Source organism: Pan paniscus, chromosome 12 (assembly GCF_029289425.2).
Source record: "Pan paniscus chromosome 12, NHGRI_mPanPan1-v2.0_pri, whole genome shotgun sequence".
Classification (NCBI taxonomy): Eukaryota; Metazoa; Chordata; class Mammalia; order Primates; family Hominidae; genus Pan; species Pan paniscus.
In genome coordinates this window covers 90780334-90794990 of record NC_073261.2, presented here as the reverse complement: position 1 = coordinate 90794990, position 14657 = coordinate 90780334, and the positions used below count along the sequence as shown (strand labels likewise).

Here is a 14657-nt window from a genome sequence, read left to right as displayed (position 1 = left end):
AAAGACTTTTTTGTCATATAAGGTAATATTTACAGTTTCTAGGGGTCAGAAGCTATGTATTTGGAGGCCATTATTTAGCTTTCCCAGTTTTGTTTGGGTATTAGCTTAACACTAGTCTCATAAAATGAACAGGTGGAGGGGATGGGGCAGAGTGGAGATTGTCTGTTAGTGGGTACATTGTTTCCTTTAGTAAGGAAAAAAATATACTAAAGTCAGTGATAGTTGTACCATGCTGTGAATATACTTTTAAAAGCATTGAATTAAATATTTTAAGTAGTGAGTTATAAGGTATATGAATCATATTCCAATAAGGCTATTAAAAATAAATTAAGTAGGGGCTTTGTTTTCTTTGTTTCTGTAACATACCTACAATGGACAATTTCTTTTCTGATAAAGCACATTCAATTAACAGTAGCAGGAAATCCAAAGTAATGAAAAGAAGTGAGACTAGGTTATTTTTGGCAGCCAGTGGTAAGATTTAGGGTTTGCCAAACCTCTGATCTCTTCAGCTTTCTTAACATTCTATGAATACATGAAGTTAAGATTACATTAATGATATTTTAATTAATATATTAAAATATATTAATTCCTTATTGCGTATGTATGCCATGCATGTATTGACTTAGCAAATTAGCAAATAAAATTGAGGATGCCACAGTAATGGAAGTGCATGGCTCACACTGGAAGTAGTATTCCAGATATGTCTAAAGACACGATTGGTAATCTGGATATAAAGCTAGACTCAGATGTCATAAACAGAAAGCCAATTTTGAAGAAACGCCATAAAAGGGAAAAATCCCTAGAAAAGTGTGGAAGGCCTGGATGCAATAAAGTTAGGCATTTAACGAATTTGAAACCAGTGTCTAACTAGGAGATAGGATGTGAGGAGAGTGGGTATTCAGGAGGTTGGGAGAGAAATAAAAACCATGGCACACCATGGAAGAAGCATGAAGGTAACTGGATTTCATCCTCAAACAACGGAAATGCGACAAATAATTTTGAACAGTTGAGTGATATAATAATATTTGAATACTTAAAATATTACTTTTGCAACATTTTTCTCATATGTTGATGAGAAAGAGTGCAAGACCTTATTTAAGGATTCCAATTTTGAAGCTCCTTTGACAATATAAATAGGAGAATATAGTTTGAATTATTCTAGGGTCAACTGGGAGCAAAAACAATAGAATAAAACTAAGAGAAACTTAGGAAATAGACTAATGGGGATCGAGAATGCATTAGATGTTGCAGAAGTAGAGAGATTGGAGTTATAGATGTGGCTACTACCAATTATAACTTGGTTAACAAGAAGGATAGCGGTATTCTCAGTGAGAAAATAGGTTTGGGGAATTAGAGAAGTAAATAAAAAGTTCAGTTTATATACATGTTGACTGAGGTGCCTGCAGGAGACATACAAGTAGACAATATGGATAGGAAATTCATGAGAAAGATTACGGCTAATGAGGCAGATGAGGGGATGCCATCAGAATGTGGGCAATTTGAACTACAGGAATTCCATAAGCTGCACAGTGAGAAGAGAAGTAAGTCCTACATAACACTGACATTTCAGGATGAGGTTCTGAGCGAAGAAATGAGAACTAGCCTGTGACAGGAGAAACGAATTATATAATTTTAATATAATAATTTTGCATTGTAATATAATAATTTTATATTATAATAATTATGAAAAACATCAAATTGCCAAGAGTTCTCAGAACAATTACAGGTAGTTGTAAGCACTTTGCTGAACTGATAAATCTGTCTTAAGATATGCATTCCATAAAAAGGAATCCTTATAAATGTAGGCTGTGGGTTACTGACACGCAGTTAGGTTTACTCTTGGCTATTTTATGCTTCATTTTTCTGGTCTCATAACTAGTGAGATCCTTAGACAGATGATCATTGAACTATTTCTTTATACTCTGTAATGAGTTAAGGACCTTGTGTCATAATGTAAATCAACTAAGGCTTGTAAGGAAAGCAAATTAACTGTTTGGTGCAGCTAACATTTACAGGGTGGGGGACATATAAGAATTTTTATATGAAGAATTTTATATGAAGGAAGCAGTGTTGGTATATATGCTGGCACAAGCTTCTGATCTCACCATGGACCATTAATATAGAGTTGTCAGGTAGTCCACTTGAGCAACACTGCCAAGAACTTCCCTTTCTGGCCTTGATAGAACAGCTTGAATCAGACCAAATCTCCTTCTCGAAACTACTATAAAACAAAACAAAATATATAACTTTTAATAGCTTTGCATGTATCAGGATGCAACCAAAGCAGTTAGAATTTGAGGGATCAATATCCCTAATAGAAAGTAACACAATAAGATGAGTCCTACATTTACCACTTTACTCCCTCATAACATTTGCTGATTTCTAAACTACACATGTGTTGGTCAAGAGGGGGAAAAAAAAAGCATTGGAAACTAGCTTTTTTAGCAGTGTTTTTCTACTAAGAAAACAAAAATATGAGCTCGAGAACTCCTTATAGAGTGTTGTAAGAATTAAATGAGATAATGTTTCTAAAGTGTAGGGGTTGGGGAATACTTATGAGAAAAAAGAGAGTTTACTTGGAAGCATAGCAGGTCAGGGAGGTAGGACAATGCCATACATTATCCTGGAAGACAGTGGAGAAGATATTTTCCATAATGGAAGAAAGGTCCTAAGTCCCAGAATTACAAAAATATTATGAGCAAGAAAGAAAATGAATAGGCCTCCAGTTTAGATAATTAACAGTTCTTTGGTGAGAAATCTCAATGAAGTAATGAAAATAGAAAGCACATTGTTAGGACTGCATGGAGGCATACGTAGGAAATATTGAGCACTCTTGAAAAGATTGGTAATGAAAAGGAGATTATATATTTTTAACATGATGAATTATTGATCCCTTGACATTTTCTAACTACTCTGAATTTACTAGCAAATGAATTAACAAGTTGTTTTGATTCCTTTTTACATAAAGGAGAGCCATACTTACAGCTGGGTAAAAAAAAAAATGAACCTTTCACAGATAAAGGATAGATTATCTTACAGAAAGTTAATCCTAGTTTACATTTCTCTAAGCACTATGTGATACTGCCAGAGATGGACAGCTTAAGGCTATAAGAATTTATCCTCTATTTTGTAATTTTTAACATTTTTTTCTACACTGTATATGAATTTATTTAACAATAAAAATATAAAGATGTTACCTGGGGAAATTTTTTTTACCATCTAATATCGGATCCTGTTCAACAGAGTATCATGTACTTTTTGCACTCTCCAATGTTACAAACATAATTGGTGACTAAAGATGTTTTATTTTCACTCAGAAAAGACGACTTTCCAAATAACTTCAAAAGCATACACATGTATTTTTTTGCCAGAAATTAATTTTTATAGAAAGCAAATGGATCATTATCAAAGGTACAAATCTATGACAGTGAAATGACATTATCACATTTAAATAAACAAAACAGAATTAGTACTTTTTTTTTTCACAGAAATGAGATTATTTCAGTTTCTCTTCATTTTTAGCCCACACAGGTTTAAGAGGAGTTTTCTCTCACTGAGCACATTAATTAGCAAATTTTGTTAATTATATATTATTCAATAATTACACACTGTTAAATAATTAAAGATTATTCATAGTGACAAAACCTCCAATACCTGACACAGAAAGGTAATTGAATGCCTTAAACAACTTTTGCTGAAATAATTATTCAACATGCCAATAATCCCTTGACAAAGGTGGGGTGGTAACTGAGTATGATGTAGTGAATGCTATCCCATTTTTTAAACTAGACAACAGCAACAAAATATTAAACCAAAATAAGCCTAAAGAAAACCAAAGTAGGCCAGGCGCGGTGGCTCACGCCTATAATCCCAGCACTTTCGGAGGCCAAGGCGGGCGCATCACAAGGTCAAGAAATTGAGACCATCCTGGCCAACATGGTGAAACCCCATCTCTACTCAAAATACAAGAACTAAGCTGGGCATGGTGGCATGTGCCTGTAGTCCCAGCTACATGGGAAGCTGAGGCAGGAGAATCGCTTGAACCTGAGAGGCAGAGGTTGCAGTGAGCCGAGATCGAGTCACTGTACGGCAGCCGGCAACAGAACAAGATTCAGCCTCAAAAAAAAAAAAAAAAAAGAAAAGAAAACTAAATTTAACTTTACTTTGTATTTAAGGAAAACATAGAAGAGCAGTCTTTCATTTGTCTTTTTTTTGTGCCCTATTTTAACTTTATTAATGGCCTTAAACTCTGGGATTATCAATACTGATTGTTCCCTTTGGAGTAGATTGTTAATATTTTCGGAATGATAAAATGAACTTTAATTAGGGGTAATATTTCAATATTTTCATCTCTGGACTTGCAAATTTCTAGTAAAATCAAGACCTCATAATTTCTAAATAGTTCTATTTTCCTTCTTTCATTTAACTCCACTTACCCCTCATCCAGTTCTGAATACTCTCCTGCCATGCCAAAGAATTTAAAAGCCCCTTATGGAAATGCATTCCTTAAATCCGAGCTCAATCTATCTACCTTTAGCCTCTGAATATTTACCTGCTCTTTTCTCATTCTCCATGCATACTTCTATAGTTAATCTATAATATTAAACAAATTATTGTTCGAAACATTAGTGAGTGACTGGAAATTATGTTAGTTATTCTTTCATTGCATTTATTTCAGTATACTTTGAATGTGAATTTTCTATGACAGGTACTGTACTAAAATGCTGAGAACAAATAGATGAGCAAAATGAAATCCTTATCCTCAGTAGTTCTCAGACCAGAAAGCTATTAGGAAACAATGCACCATATGCACTAAATATTATCCAAGAAAGCACTGAAAAGTATGGTTGCAAAGAGGAAAGAGTACTCACCTCTCTCTATCATAAAGCTTTTATTGTCATTTTGACAGGCGTACTCTTGGAGAAAAAGTCCATACCCATGGGTATAAGAAAATAACAGCCTAGTAGAAGAACAAAGAAAGATTTGGGGTGGGGCAGAAGGCATTCTGGTGGTCTTTAAATCACATCACATGCATTGTAGCATTCTGCCCACCCCTTCCAGACATGAGTATCCTAAAAAGCTTTGAAAATAACTCTTGTACACAGACATACTCAGCCTCCTGATAGTTTATAAGAAATATAGAAGAATTTTACATATTTACATCCCAAAAGCTTGATGCTTATCAGAAAAGAGGTTAATGACAGTGTGGATAGGCTGTTCATATTTAATGTCCAGGCTACTTCTCTTTGTAAGATAAACTGTTTTTTCCTCAGGCTACTGCTAAAGAAAAACTTTCCATATCCTGTTTTCCTACAGCATAAGGACAGCTGACAGATAAGTGGGGAAGCCCTAAGTCAGGGTAGTCAGAGCTTAGACAGTACTGTGAGCTGTGTGTGGTATGAACTATTTCAGAAAGCTTATCTGTGCCATCACACTCCTTCAAACTTTGAACTAGAAGAAGATAAGGAAGTCTTGGCAGTTGGTAATGAGACAGAAGCTGGGAAAATGCTGTGAGGAAAAGTCACGATCTGGGCAGGTCAAAGCCATGTACAAGGCATGACAGAGCTAAAACCTTGGAGAAGCTGAGGAGAAGGTTGCTTGACAATACAGAATGAAATAATACTGTTGACAATCCTGGGTCCTACTATATCCAATACCCAAATCTTACTGCCAAGAATCCTAGATATACCATAAATCCAGAACCACCTTCTAGCTATGGTCTTCTTGAGCCCTTAAGTGATCCATTTCAATTCCAACATTTATATGATTATATGTGTATCTTTTCACTAAACTATTTCATAAACTGCATAAGTAGATTTCTGTGCCATGGTTCCACAAAGGCTAGCAACAATTGTGTGTGTGTGTGTGTGTGTGTGTGTGTGTGTGTGTGTGTGTGTGTGTGTGTTAAAAAATGCAGCAAATTATAATCAGGGTAAAAGGTAAAAACTAGGACACTGAAAAGTGTACTATGCTTGTCAGTAAGCCAGGATTCTAAGAAAGATGAGTTTGGAAGAGAAGAGAGATTGAAAGAGAAGTTGGAGAAATACTATGCTGAAGAGGTAGAAGAGAGAGAGAAGGGAACAGAGAAGAGAAAGAGGGTGTGGAAGATAAGTCTGAGTTTATTTAATATGTAGCTACATTTCCTAATGTCGCTACATTAATTTTACCAGATTTAAGAAATTATTGTTATCTCATTAGTTCTCTCATCAGGGGACACAATTCTCATATTTTGGTGTACATAAAAATAACCAGTTAGGGAGATTTTTCTTTCTTTTAAGTGAAGGCAGGAATCTATATTTTTAAAGACGTTCCCCCAAGTCATTCTAATGGATACATAAGTTGCTTGGCGAATCGCTGATCTAGGACAGAGAAATAGACACTCCTGTTTGGAGCACCGATTGTTTGTTTTCCCTTTTTCTTTTTAATAGGTACATATGATTGCAGAGAGGGACAAAGCAATGATTAGACAAGTAATAGAATTTATTCAAACAGAAATATTTCTTCTAGAAATAATGCCTGAATAACAAAGTTTTTAAAAAGTGATTATTTGAAAATCACTTTGTGCATTAATTTGTAAATGAATTTGTTGTACAGTTGAGATCAAGTTAGACTACAAAATCACACTGAAATAATTTGAGATGCCACCTCACCAGAAACTGTAGCTTGAACTATTATAACAGCTCTGTGTGACAGTAAATGCCCTAGTCTGTATGATGGCAAAGTTATGCCTGTCTTAGTTTCAACCTTGGATCCCTCAATACTGAAGTTCATAATACTTTAGCCAGAAATGGCTAGCGACGTAGATATTTAAAACTTGCACCTGCATCTTATATTGTAATAAATCTTCTTATAAAAGCTATAAGAGATTTTTCCACTGTTCAACTTATTCAAGGCATATTCATTATATCATCTCCAGCTCAAGGCATATTTATTATATCATCTCCAGCTACTATATGGCTCTGCACAGCTACTATGTGGCTCTGCTCCATTAAATTATCAACATCTATTTAATGTCACTACCTGACAAACACCATGTGACCTATTGGAAATAATACAACCTCAGTCCTAAAGAAGTTCAAGCTTACAGTCAAATTCCTAGTTTTCTTGAGCATCTTAGAATAAGAAAAAATATACATGTAAAACATAATAATATTAACTCTATATATGGTGTTTACTATGTGCGACATACTCTTCTGAGTACTCTACATTTATTAGCTATTCTAATCATCACCACGTAAGTTAGGTACTTATCTACCTCCATTTTCAGATAAGGAAGTTAAGCCCCAGCTATTTTAACAAACTACCCCACACCAATATGACTAGTGGGTGGCAGGGCTAGTATTTGAATCCAGGCAGTCCAGCCAAAGGGTCCATGACCTTACACACTACATTACACTGACTTTCAACTTTTGCACTCAGATCTTTCAAGAAATTACCTGTAACAATGAACTAAACACTGAAAAAGGGTTCTGGTATGTACACCTAAATTTTTATAGACATACAAATTTTGAGAGTGAGTACTTGTGTCATGCTGCAAAGCACTCAGCATTTTATTCACTCTTCATTTGAGAAAATGGAGCCAAGAATTCAATTTTAAAAAATCATTCATGCTATAGAAGCAAATTGGCAATTGGTGTTTTATTTGTTTAATGGGCTGACCCTCTCAGCACCAAAGTAAATTATTTTGATGAAACCTATTTCTCAGCAAAATGATTCTAGACAAAACAATTAGTTTTGTTCTCATATCCTCTAATTTTTATGCATTCATCGTTTTCATTTCTTGACTTAGATGATAACATTCAAAGACATCTACTTAACTTAAAAATATATCTTCATGACTGTCAAATACTATTGTGTGTGCTTTTAAATCTACGCATAAATGCTTTTACATTTCTCATTTTAGCTTTTCTTTAACTTCAACATAACGTTTAACTCAATCAATGTTAATTATTATAAATCTAGTTGCTAACTTTTATTCTTATACTATTCTGTGGCAAAAAGGTAGTATAATTTATTATTTCTCACCACTATGAACATTTAAATATTTTTAACATTTCAACTTTATAAATAATGTGGCACTAAATATTTTTGGACAAATCTCCTGGTCTGGAGAAATGAAAGTGTATGTGGAATATATAACTGGAAGTGGAATTGTTGAGTCATAAAATAAATATTTTTAGTTTCATTAAATTTGTGCTATAGCACTCTCTAAAGGGCACCCTAATTTTAGGAAATACCTATTATTTCCCTTGCTAATTTTTAAACTCAGTTTTTTTACACTTTCTTGTTAAGTTTGTAGAAAATATATCTGTATCTTTTGAGTACAAACATCTTATCATGTACAGACGTTAAGACTATTTCCTTATGGTTTGTTATTTGGCTATGACATTTCAATTTTCATTTTTTTTGGTATAAGGATTTTAGTATAATTTAATAACATTTTAAATATATTCTTTTTTGGTTAATATTATCTTGAGTTTGACATTCATTATTAGATATTTAATACAACTAGAACTCGTTTTTGTAAACAGTATAACATGAAACTAATTTTTTTCATATGGTTAGCCACTTATTAAATAACTTCATCAACAGTTGACTTATGTAGCAATACCTATGAAGGCATGTTTCTTGACCTGTTATGTTCTACTCTTCTATTTGTCTAATACTTTCTGAATACTGTACTGTTTTACTCATCATGGCTCTGTAATACCTCTTAATATCTGATAATATTAAATTCTTTTACCTTGGCCTTCTTTTTAAAATTCTTGTAATTTTTCTGTTACTATCTTTCTTTTTTTTTTTTTTTTTTTTTTTTTGAGACGGAGTCTTGCTCTTTCGCCCAGGCTGGAGTGCAGTGGCCCGATCTCAGCTCACTGCAAGCTCCGCCTCCTGGGTTCACGCCATTCTCCTGCCTCAGCCTCCCGAGTAGCTGGGACTACAGGCGCCCGCCACCACGCCCGGCTAATTTTTTCTATTTTTAGTAGAGACGGGGTTTCACCGTGTTAGCTAGGATGGTCTCGATCTCCTGACCTCGTGATCCGCCCGCCTCGGCCTCCCAAAGTGCTGGGATTACAGGCGTGAGCCACCGCGCCCGGCCTGTTACTATCTTTCTTATACAGAATCAGTCAATACTCACCCACTCAAAAATAGAGCAACAAAGAAACTTGTTGTGAGTGTAACTGCACTAAATTATTTTTGAAATTCCAAAGAACTAATGGCTATACTGATGGCTCATCTCATTCATGAATATTTTATATTTCTGCATTTATTCAAGTGTTTTTAAATGTCTTTAATAAAGTTTCAAATTATACTTCATGAAGTATTTTCACATTTTTGTTAGTATGTTTCATTTATACTCCAGATACATAACTAATGAATTTTTTTCTATTATATTTTCTAATTAGTTAATACAGGTATAAAAGAAAATCAACATGATTTAAATGATGTCCCTGAACTCAACTAATTTCCTAAGCTATTTTCTCAATTTCATAGTCTACATATTGGTTATTTTGATTTTTCTGTTAAGATTACACTACTGTCTACAAATAATGACACATACATTCAACCTTTTTATCTTATTCACTTTTCTTGTCTTAATTCAGTGACTGTGATCTGCAATGCTATATTAAATGGCAGGAGTGATAGCAGGAATAGTTGTCTTTATTCTAACTGCATCATTAGAATTATTTTAAAGGTTTAGCATGAAACCTGTCCACTTTTCAAGCTTGCTAATTTTAAAGTCCTTGATCAAACGGTACTAAAATAGAATTCCTTATCAATTTCACAGAAATAAAGTTTTTTTGTACCATAAGTTAGATGGATAAGAGACTTATTTGCAAATAAATACGATGTTAGTAGAATGGCAATAGCATTAAGTAGTGGTGCGCATTATACGTGGAAGAAGAGTTATCAATGCAGTACAGAACTCCAAGTAAAATTAGAAAAAATAAATAACAAGTATGAACACATTTTCTGTGTTTTATTGTGGGGGAAATTGAGAAGATATTTCAAATGAATTGTGAATGATTACACACTTATTGAAAAACCACTCAACAATAATTTAACAATTAGTGAATTCAGTGAAAGCATACTTTGAGGGGGTAAGAGATATGCTGAGTGAAGCCTAATCCCTACACCCCACTATGCTGAGGATGGACTAGATTTAATGACTCATTTCCAAAGAATAGAGTGGGAATAGGAAAAGTAGTAACTTTACAGTACATAAACTCGAAAAACACTATCTTAACCAAGTAATGAAGGTGAGCATCAGCAATAATGTCATGTGGATATCACATGATCAGTAATGCCATGTGGATGTCACCCCACATCATGTGACAAAAAGGGCATTGGGTCATGTTATTTCCCAACACTCATAATCCCAGTCTAATCATTAAGAAAACAACAGACAAACCAGATATGAGACATTCTACAGAATACGTAGCCAGTACTCCTCGAGACCGTCAAGGTTATGAAAAACAGCAAAGACTGAAAAACTGTCACATACCTAAGGTGACTGAGGAGATATGACAACTAAATGTAACATAGTAATGGATACTGTAAAACAGAAGAGCACATTATAAGAGGATATTAATAGAAAAACCAGCAAAAATAACACAAAGTCAAGAATTTAGTTAATAGTTATATACAGATCTCAGTGTGTTCATTTTGACAAATAAATCACAGTAATGTTAGATGTTAAGAATCAGCAAAACTGGGTGACGTGTGTGTGGAAACTCTGTACTATCACTGCAACTTCTCCATAAATCAAACATTCCAAAATAATAAGATTTTTTTTTTAAATCAGGGCATTTGTATTTTCTTGCTTTTGTTTTTTGTGAGATTTTAAAAAATTCTTTATCTGATTCAGTTGTTTCAGGCTTTTTTAGAAGGTAGAGATACAGGAATAGTCACTGTCTTACCTCCTTAATTGTATTATAGTAATCAGTTAACTTTTCTTGTTATAAATTTCCCAATATGAGCCCCATTACTAATTTCTAGATTAGAAAAGATGCAAGAATAGTGGTAAAACAACAGCAGGATGAATTCAGACCCCAGAGGAACTGGACTGTGCGTTGCCTCTCTCTCTTCCAGAAGACCATTTCTGCCATCCAAAACTTGGCAGTGCAGACTGTTACACAGTCATGGACTCTGAAATTTCTATAGAAATGTTCTATTTGTGCATTAGAAAAATAAATAGAATTTAAAAGTTAAATAGCAGGTTTTAGGCAATTTACCTATAAAGTTATGTCTGTTTTGTGGATTGTTTGATAAACCTCTCTTTTTAAATCACACCAGCTATTCCACAAAACACTCCAGCAAAGAAGCAAGCAAGAGAAAGAAACAAGAAAGAAAGGGAGAGAGAAAGAAAAGATAAAACCTTTGTTTTATGATTACTATTTCTAATTAGAATATGCTGTTTTGAAAGACTAAGCTGCCCTGTCCATGTTTGATATGCTGTCCATCTGAAAGCTGGTGGCCAGGACTCCCAAGGTGTCCATAAAACAGATGCCAGTCTATGTAACTATTCTAGTTACATCAGGGCACAACTGAAGAGGTGCCACCTCCCAATATGTTCTATAATTTGGATCAAAAGCCTTCAATATTTATTCCCAAACCCAGTATGGCAAGAAAATTCACGTGTACATTTTGGCAATGCATGGAGTGAAACCAGAAAATTCAGAAATCATCTGTCTGCCATCATGGCAAGTTCCACCTCTTTGTTCCTTTTTTCCTCCTTGCAATTTGCTCTTTGAAGAAACTGGGCCATTTGCTCTGCAGATTTTGCACAGTCCGTGTTTTGCAAATTGCATTCCATGGTGTTGTTGAACGTGTTCCTCCCCAACTGCCCCATTACCTGAATTGCTTCTGTAATGAGATTAGCTTCCCCATATAAACTATTTTGGTATCCTGAGCTATAGCTTATACAGTAAAGGCAGACAAATTCCTGATTCTTTCTCTTTATCATGTTTCCAAAAATAACTGGTTCTCTAGCATCCTTCAAACGTGTTTAATGAGCTTTTTAATTTTTTTTGGTTTTATTATGAACTCATGGCTTTAAATATATTTGAAATGTTTTAATCCACTTCTAATGTTATTATATTCATGCTCAAATTAACCCAAATTTTGTCAACAGTGTCTAAATAAATTGGCTCCTGGTCATTTGACTCCGATTCAGAACTCTTTGATAGCTTCTTTTTGTTGTTATTGTTGTTGTTTTGTTAATGACAAAATTCTCCAGGTACATTTTGGGTATTTCTAGATCTGGAATCAGCTACTTCATTTTAGTGAGATATGATATTTAGAGACAACAATCAGCACTATGATTGGTCATTGTTTTCAGTGACCTTTTCAGTGAAAAAAAGCAGGGAATACTAGTTTTTGATAAAATAATTCATAAGCTCACATTGGTATTTAGTTTAAACTCAGGACTTGGAATTTTAACTTAACTTCTTTAATCTTGTATAAATTTATTTTTTGCGTTCTGAAAATCCCTATCTCAATGACACTAACCCAGTTCCTTTTTTGCTTCATCACATGCTACAAACGTAACAGTCTCAAAATAATACCACCATTATACCAACACAGTCATTGATTTGAAAACACTTTAAGATTTTTGTTTTGCACGTCTTTTTGTCCTTATGTTTACACCACCTGGGATGTGGCAATTTTAACAAATCCCTTTATACACAGTTACAGTCAGTCATCTGTTATTTTTTCTCTTAATTCTCAGCAACTATAACTAAATTTTGTTTTAGAATTATAATTATGTATAGTATGTAACATTTTCAAAAATAAAATCCACAAAACAAGTTACCTTTAGGAAAATCTAACTAATACTGCTTTATCCTCTACCATACTCATACTTTCTCTCATAATCGAACTTATTTACCTTTCCATTTAGATATAATTAAATATACACATATATTCAACCATCTTTGTTAGATGGATAGATAAATAAATGCTAGCATGCTATATGTATTTTTCTCTACCTTGATACGTTTCATTAAATATAATCCAGAAATCCTACTATAAAACTATTTAGAAATATCCCTCATTGCTTTCTTAGTTATAAAGTGATCCATTCAGAAATAGACCATACTTTGAGTAGTACTGTACTAATGGACATGAAGTTGTTTTCTATTCCTTTGCTAATATAAATAGAACTATTAAAGGGTCTTGTGAATATTTCCATTCATTATTATATTAGTGGGATGAATTCTTAGAAATGGAATTGCTGAGTCAAAGGTAAATTTATGCATAATTTTAAAATATTTTTTCTATTTCTTCTTTTATGATATAAGATTGTAACATACTTGATATCAGATTATAATATTTTGCATACACTTAAACAACATATACTAGTACTTATTTCCTCACTAAAGTTTTGGGTTATTGCCCACATTGTCAATATAATAGTCACCTCAATTTAATTTACATTTCTCTTATTCTAACTAAGGTTGGGAATCTTTACATATTTCAAGAACCATTTGTGGGTTTTTTGCTGTAAACTCTATAGCTTTTCTCTTCTTTTCTACTAAGTTTTGGGGTTTCTTGAATTTCTGTATTCTTTTTGTTTGGTTGGTTTTTTTTTTCTTTTTGTTTTGTTTTGTTTTTGATACAGGTTCTAGCTCTATCACCCAGGTTGGAGTGCGGTGGTGCAACCATAACTCATTGCAGCCTCCAACTCCTGGCCTCAAGCAATCCCCCCACCTCAGCATCTAGAATAGCTGGGATCAAAGGTGCACACCATCATGCCTGGTTGATTTTTTTTTTTTTTGTATATATTGGGTTTCACAATTTTGCCAGGGTGTTCTTGAACTCCTTGGCTCAAGAGATCCACCTGCCTCGGCCTCCAAAAGTGCTGGGATTACAGGCATAAGCCTGTAAATTTCTTTATTGTATTCTCCCAGCCTTAAAATGTATTTATTTTTAAAAGTTCATTGTATATTACAGATATCATATTTTTGTCTAAACAGAGATTGGTAAACATTTTCCGTAAAGGGCCAAATAGTAAATATTTCAGATTTTGCAGACAATATGGTCTCTATCACACCATTTAACTATGCTGTTGTAGCCAGAGATAATACATTAAAAATGAGCAAGGTTGTGTTTCCAAAACACATAATTTATAGATACTGAAAACTGAATTACAATTAAACATTATCTATCATAAAATTATTTTTTATTTTTTCAACAATTTAAAAATGCAAAACCATTTTAAGTTTACAAAATGTATAAAAAAGGCAGCAAGCAAATTTTTTCTTAATTTTTAATTTTTAAAATTTTATGAGTACATTGTATGTGTATAAATTTACGGGGTACATGAGATATTTTGATACAGCCATACAATGCATAATAATCATGTCAGGGTAAATAGGGTATCCATCACCTCAAGCACTTATCTCTTTGTGCTATAAACATTCCAATTATACTCTTTTAGTTATTTGTAAATGTACAATAAATTATTGCTGAACCTAGTTACCCTGTTGTGCTATCAAATACTATATCTTGTTCATTATACAAAACTATATTTTCATATCTGTTAATCATCCCCACTCCCCGCCTACCCTTCCCAGCCTCCGGCAACCATCATCCTACTTTCTGTCTCCATGAGTCCAGCTATTTTACTTTTTAGCTCTCATAAATGAGTGAGAACA

The 14657-nt window shown here is 33.7% G+C and overlaps 1 long non-coding RNA gene across 1 annotated transcript in view; it reads right to left on the bottom strand.

Moving 5' to 3' along the window:
* The window catches only part of LOC117979129 (uncharacterized), a 51414-nt gene extending 46452 nt beyond the window's left edge, over nt 1-4962 (bottom strand). Inside the window, exon 1 of the long non-coding RNA XR_008624390.2 lies at nt 4872-4962. This is a non-coding gene — a long non-coding RNA (uncharacterized LOC117979129). The remainder of the gene's footprint in view (nt 1-4871) is intronic.
* Nucleotides 4963-14657: the final 9695 nt, after the last annotated feature.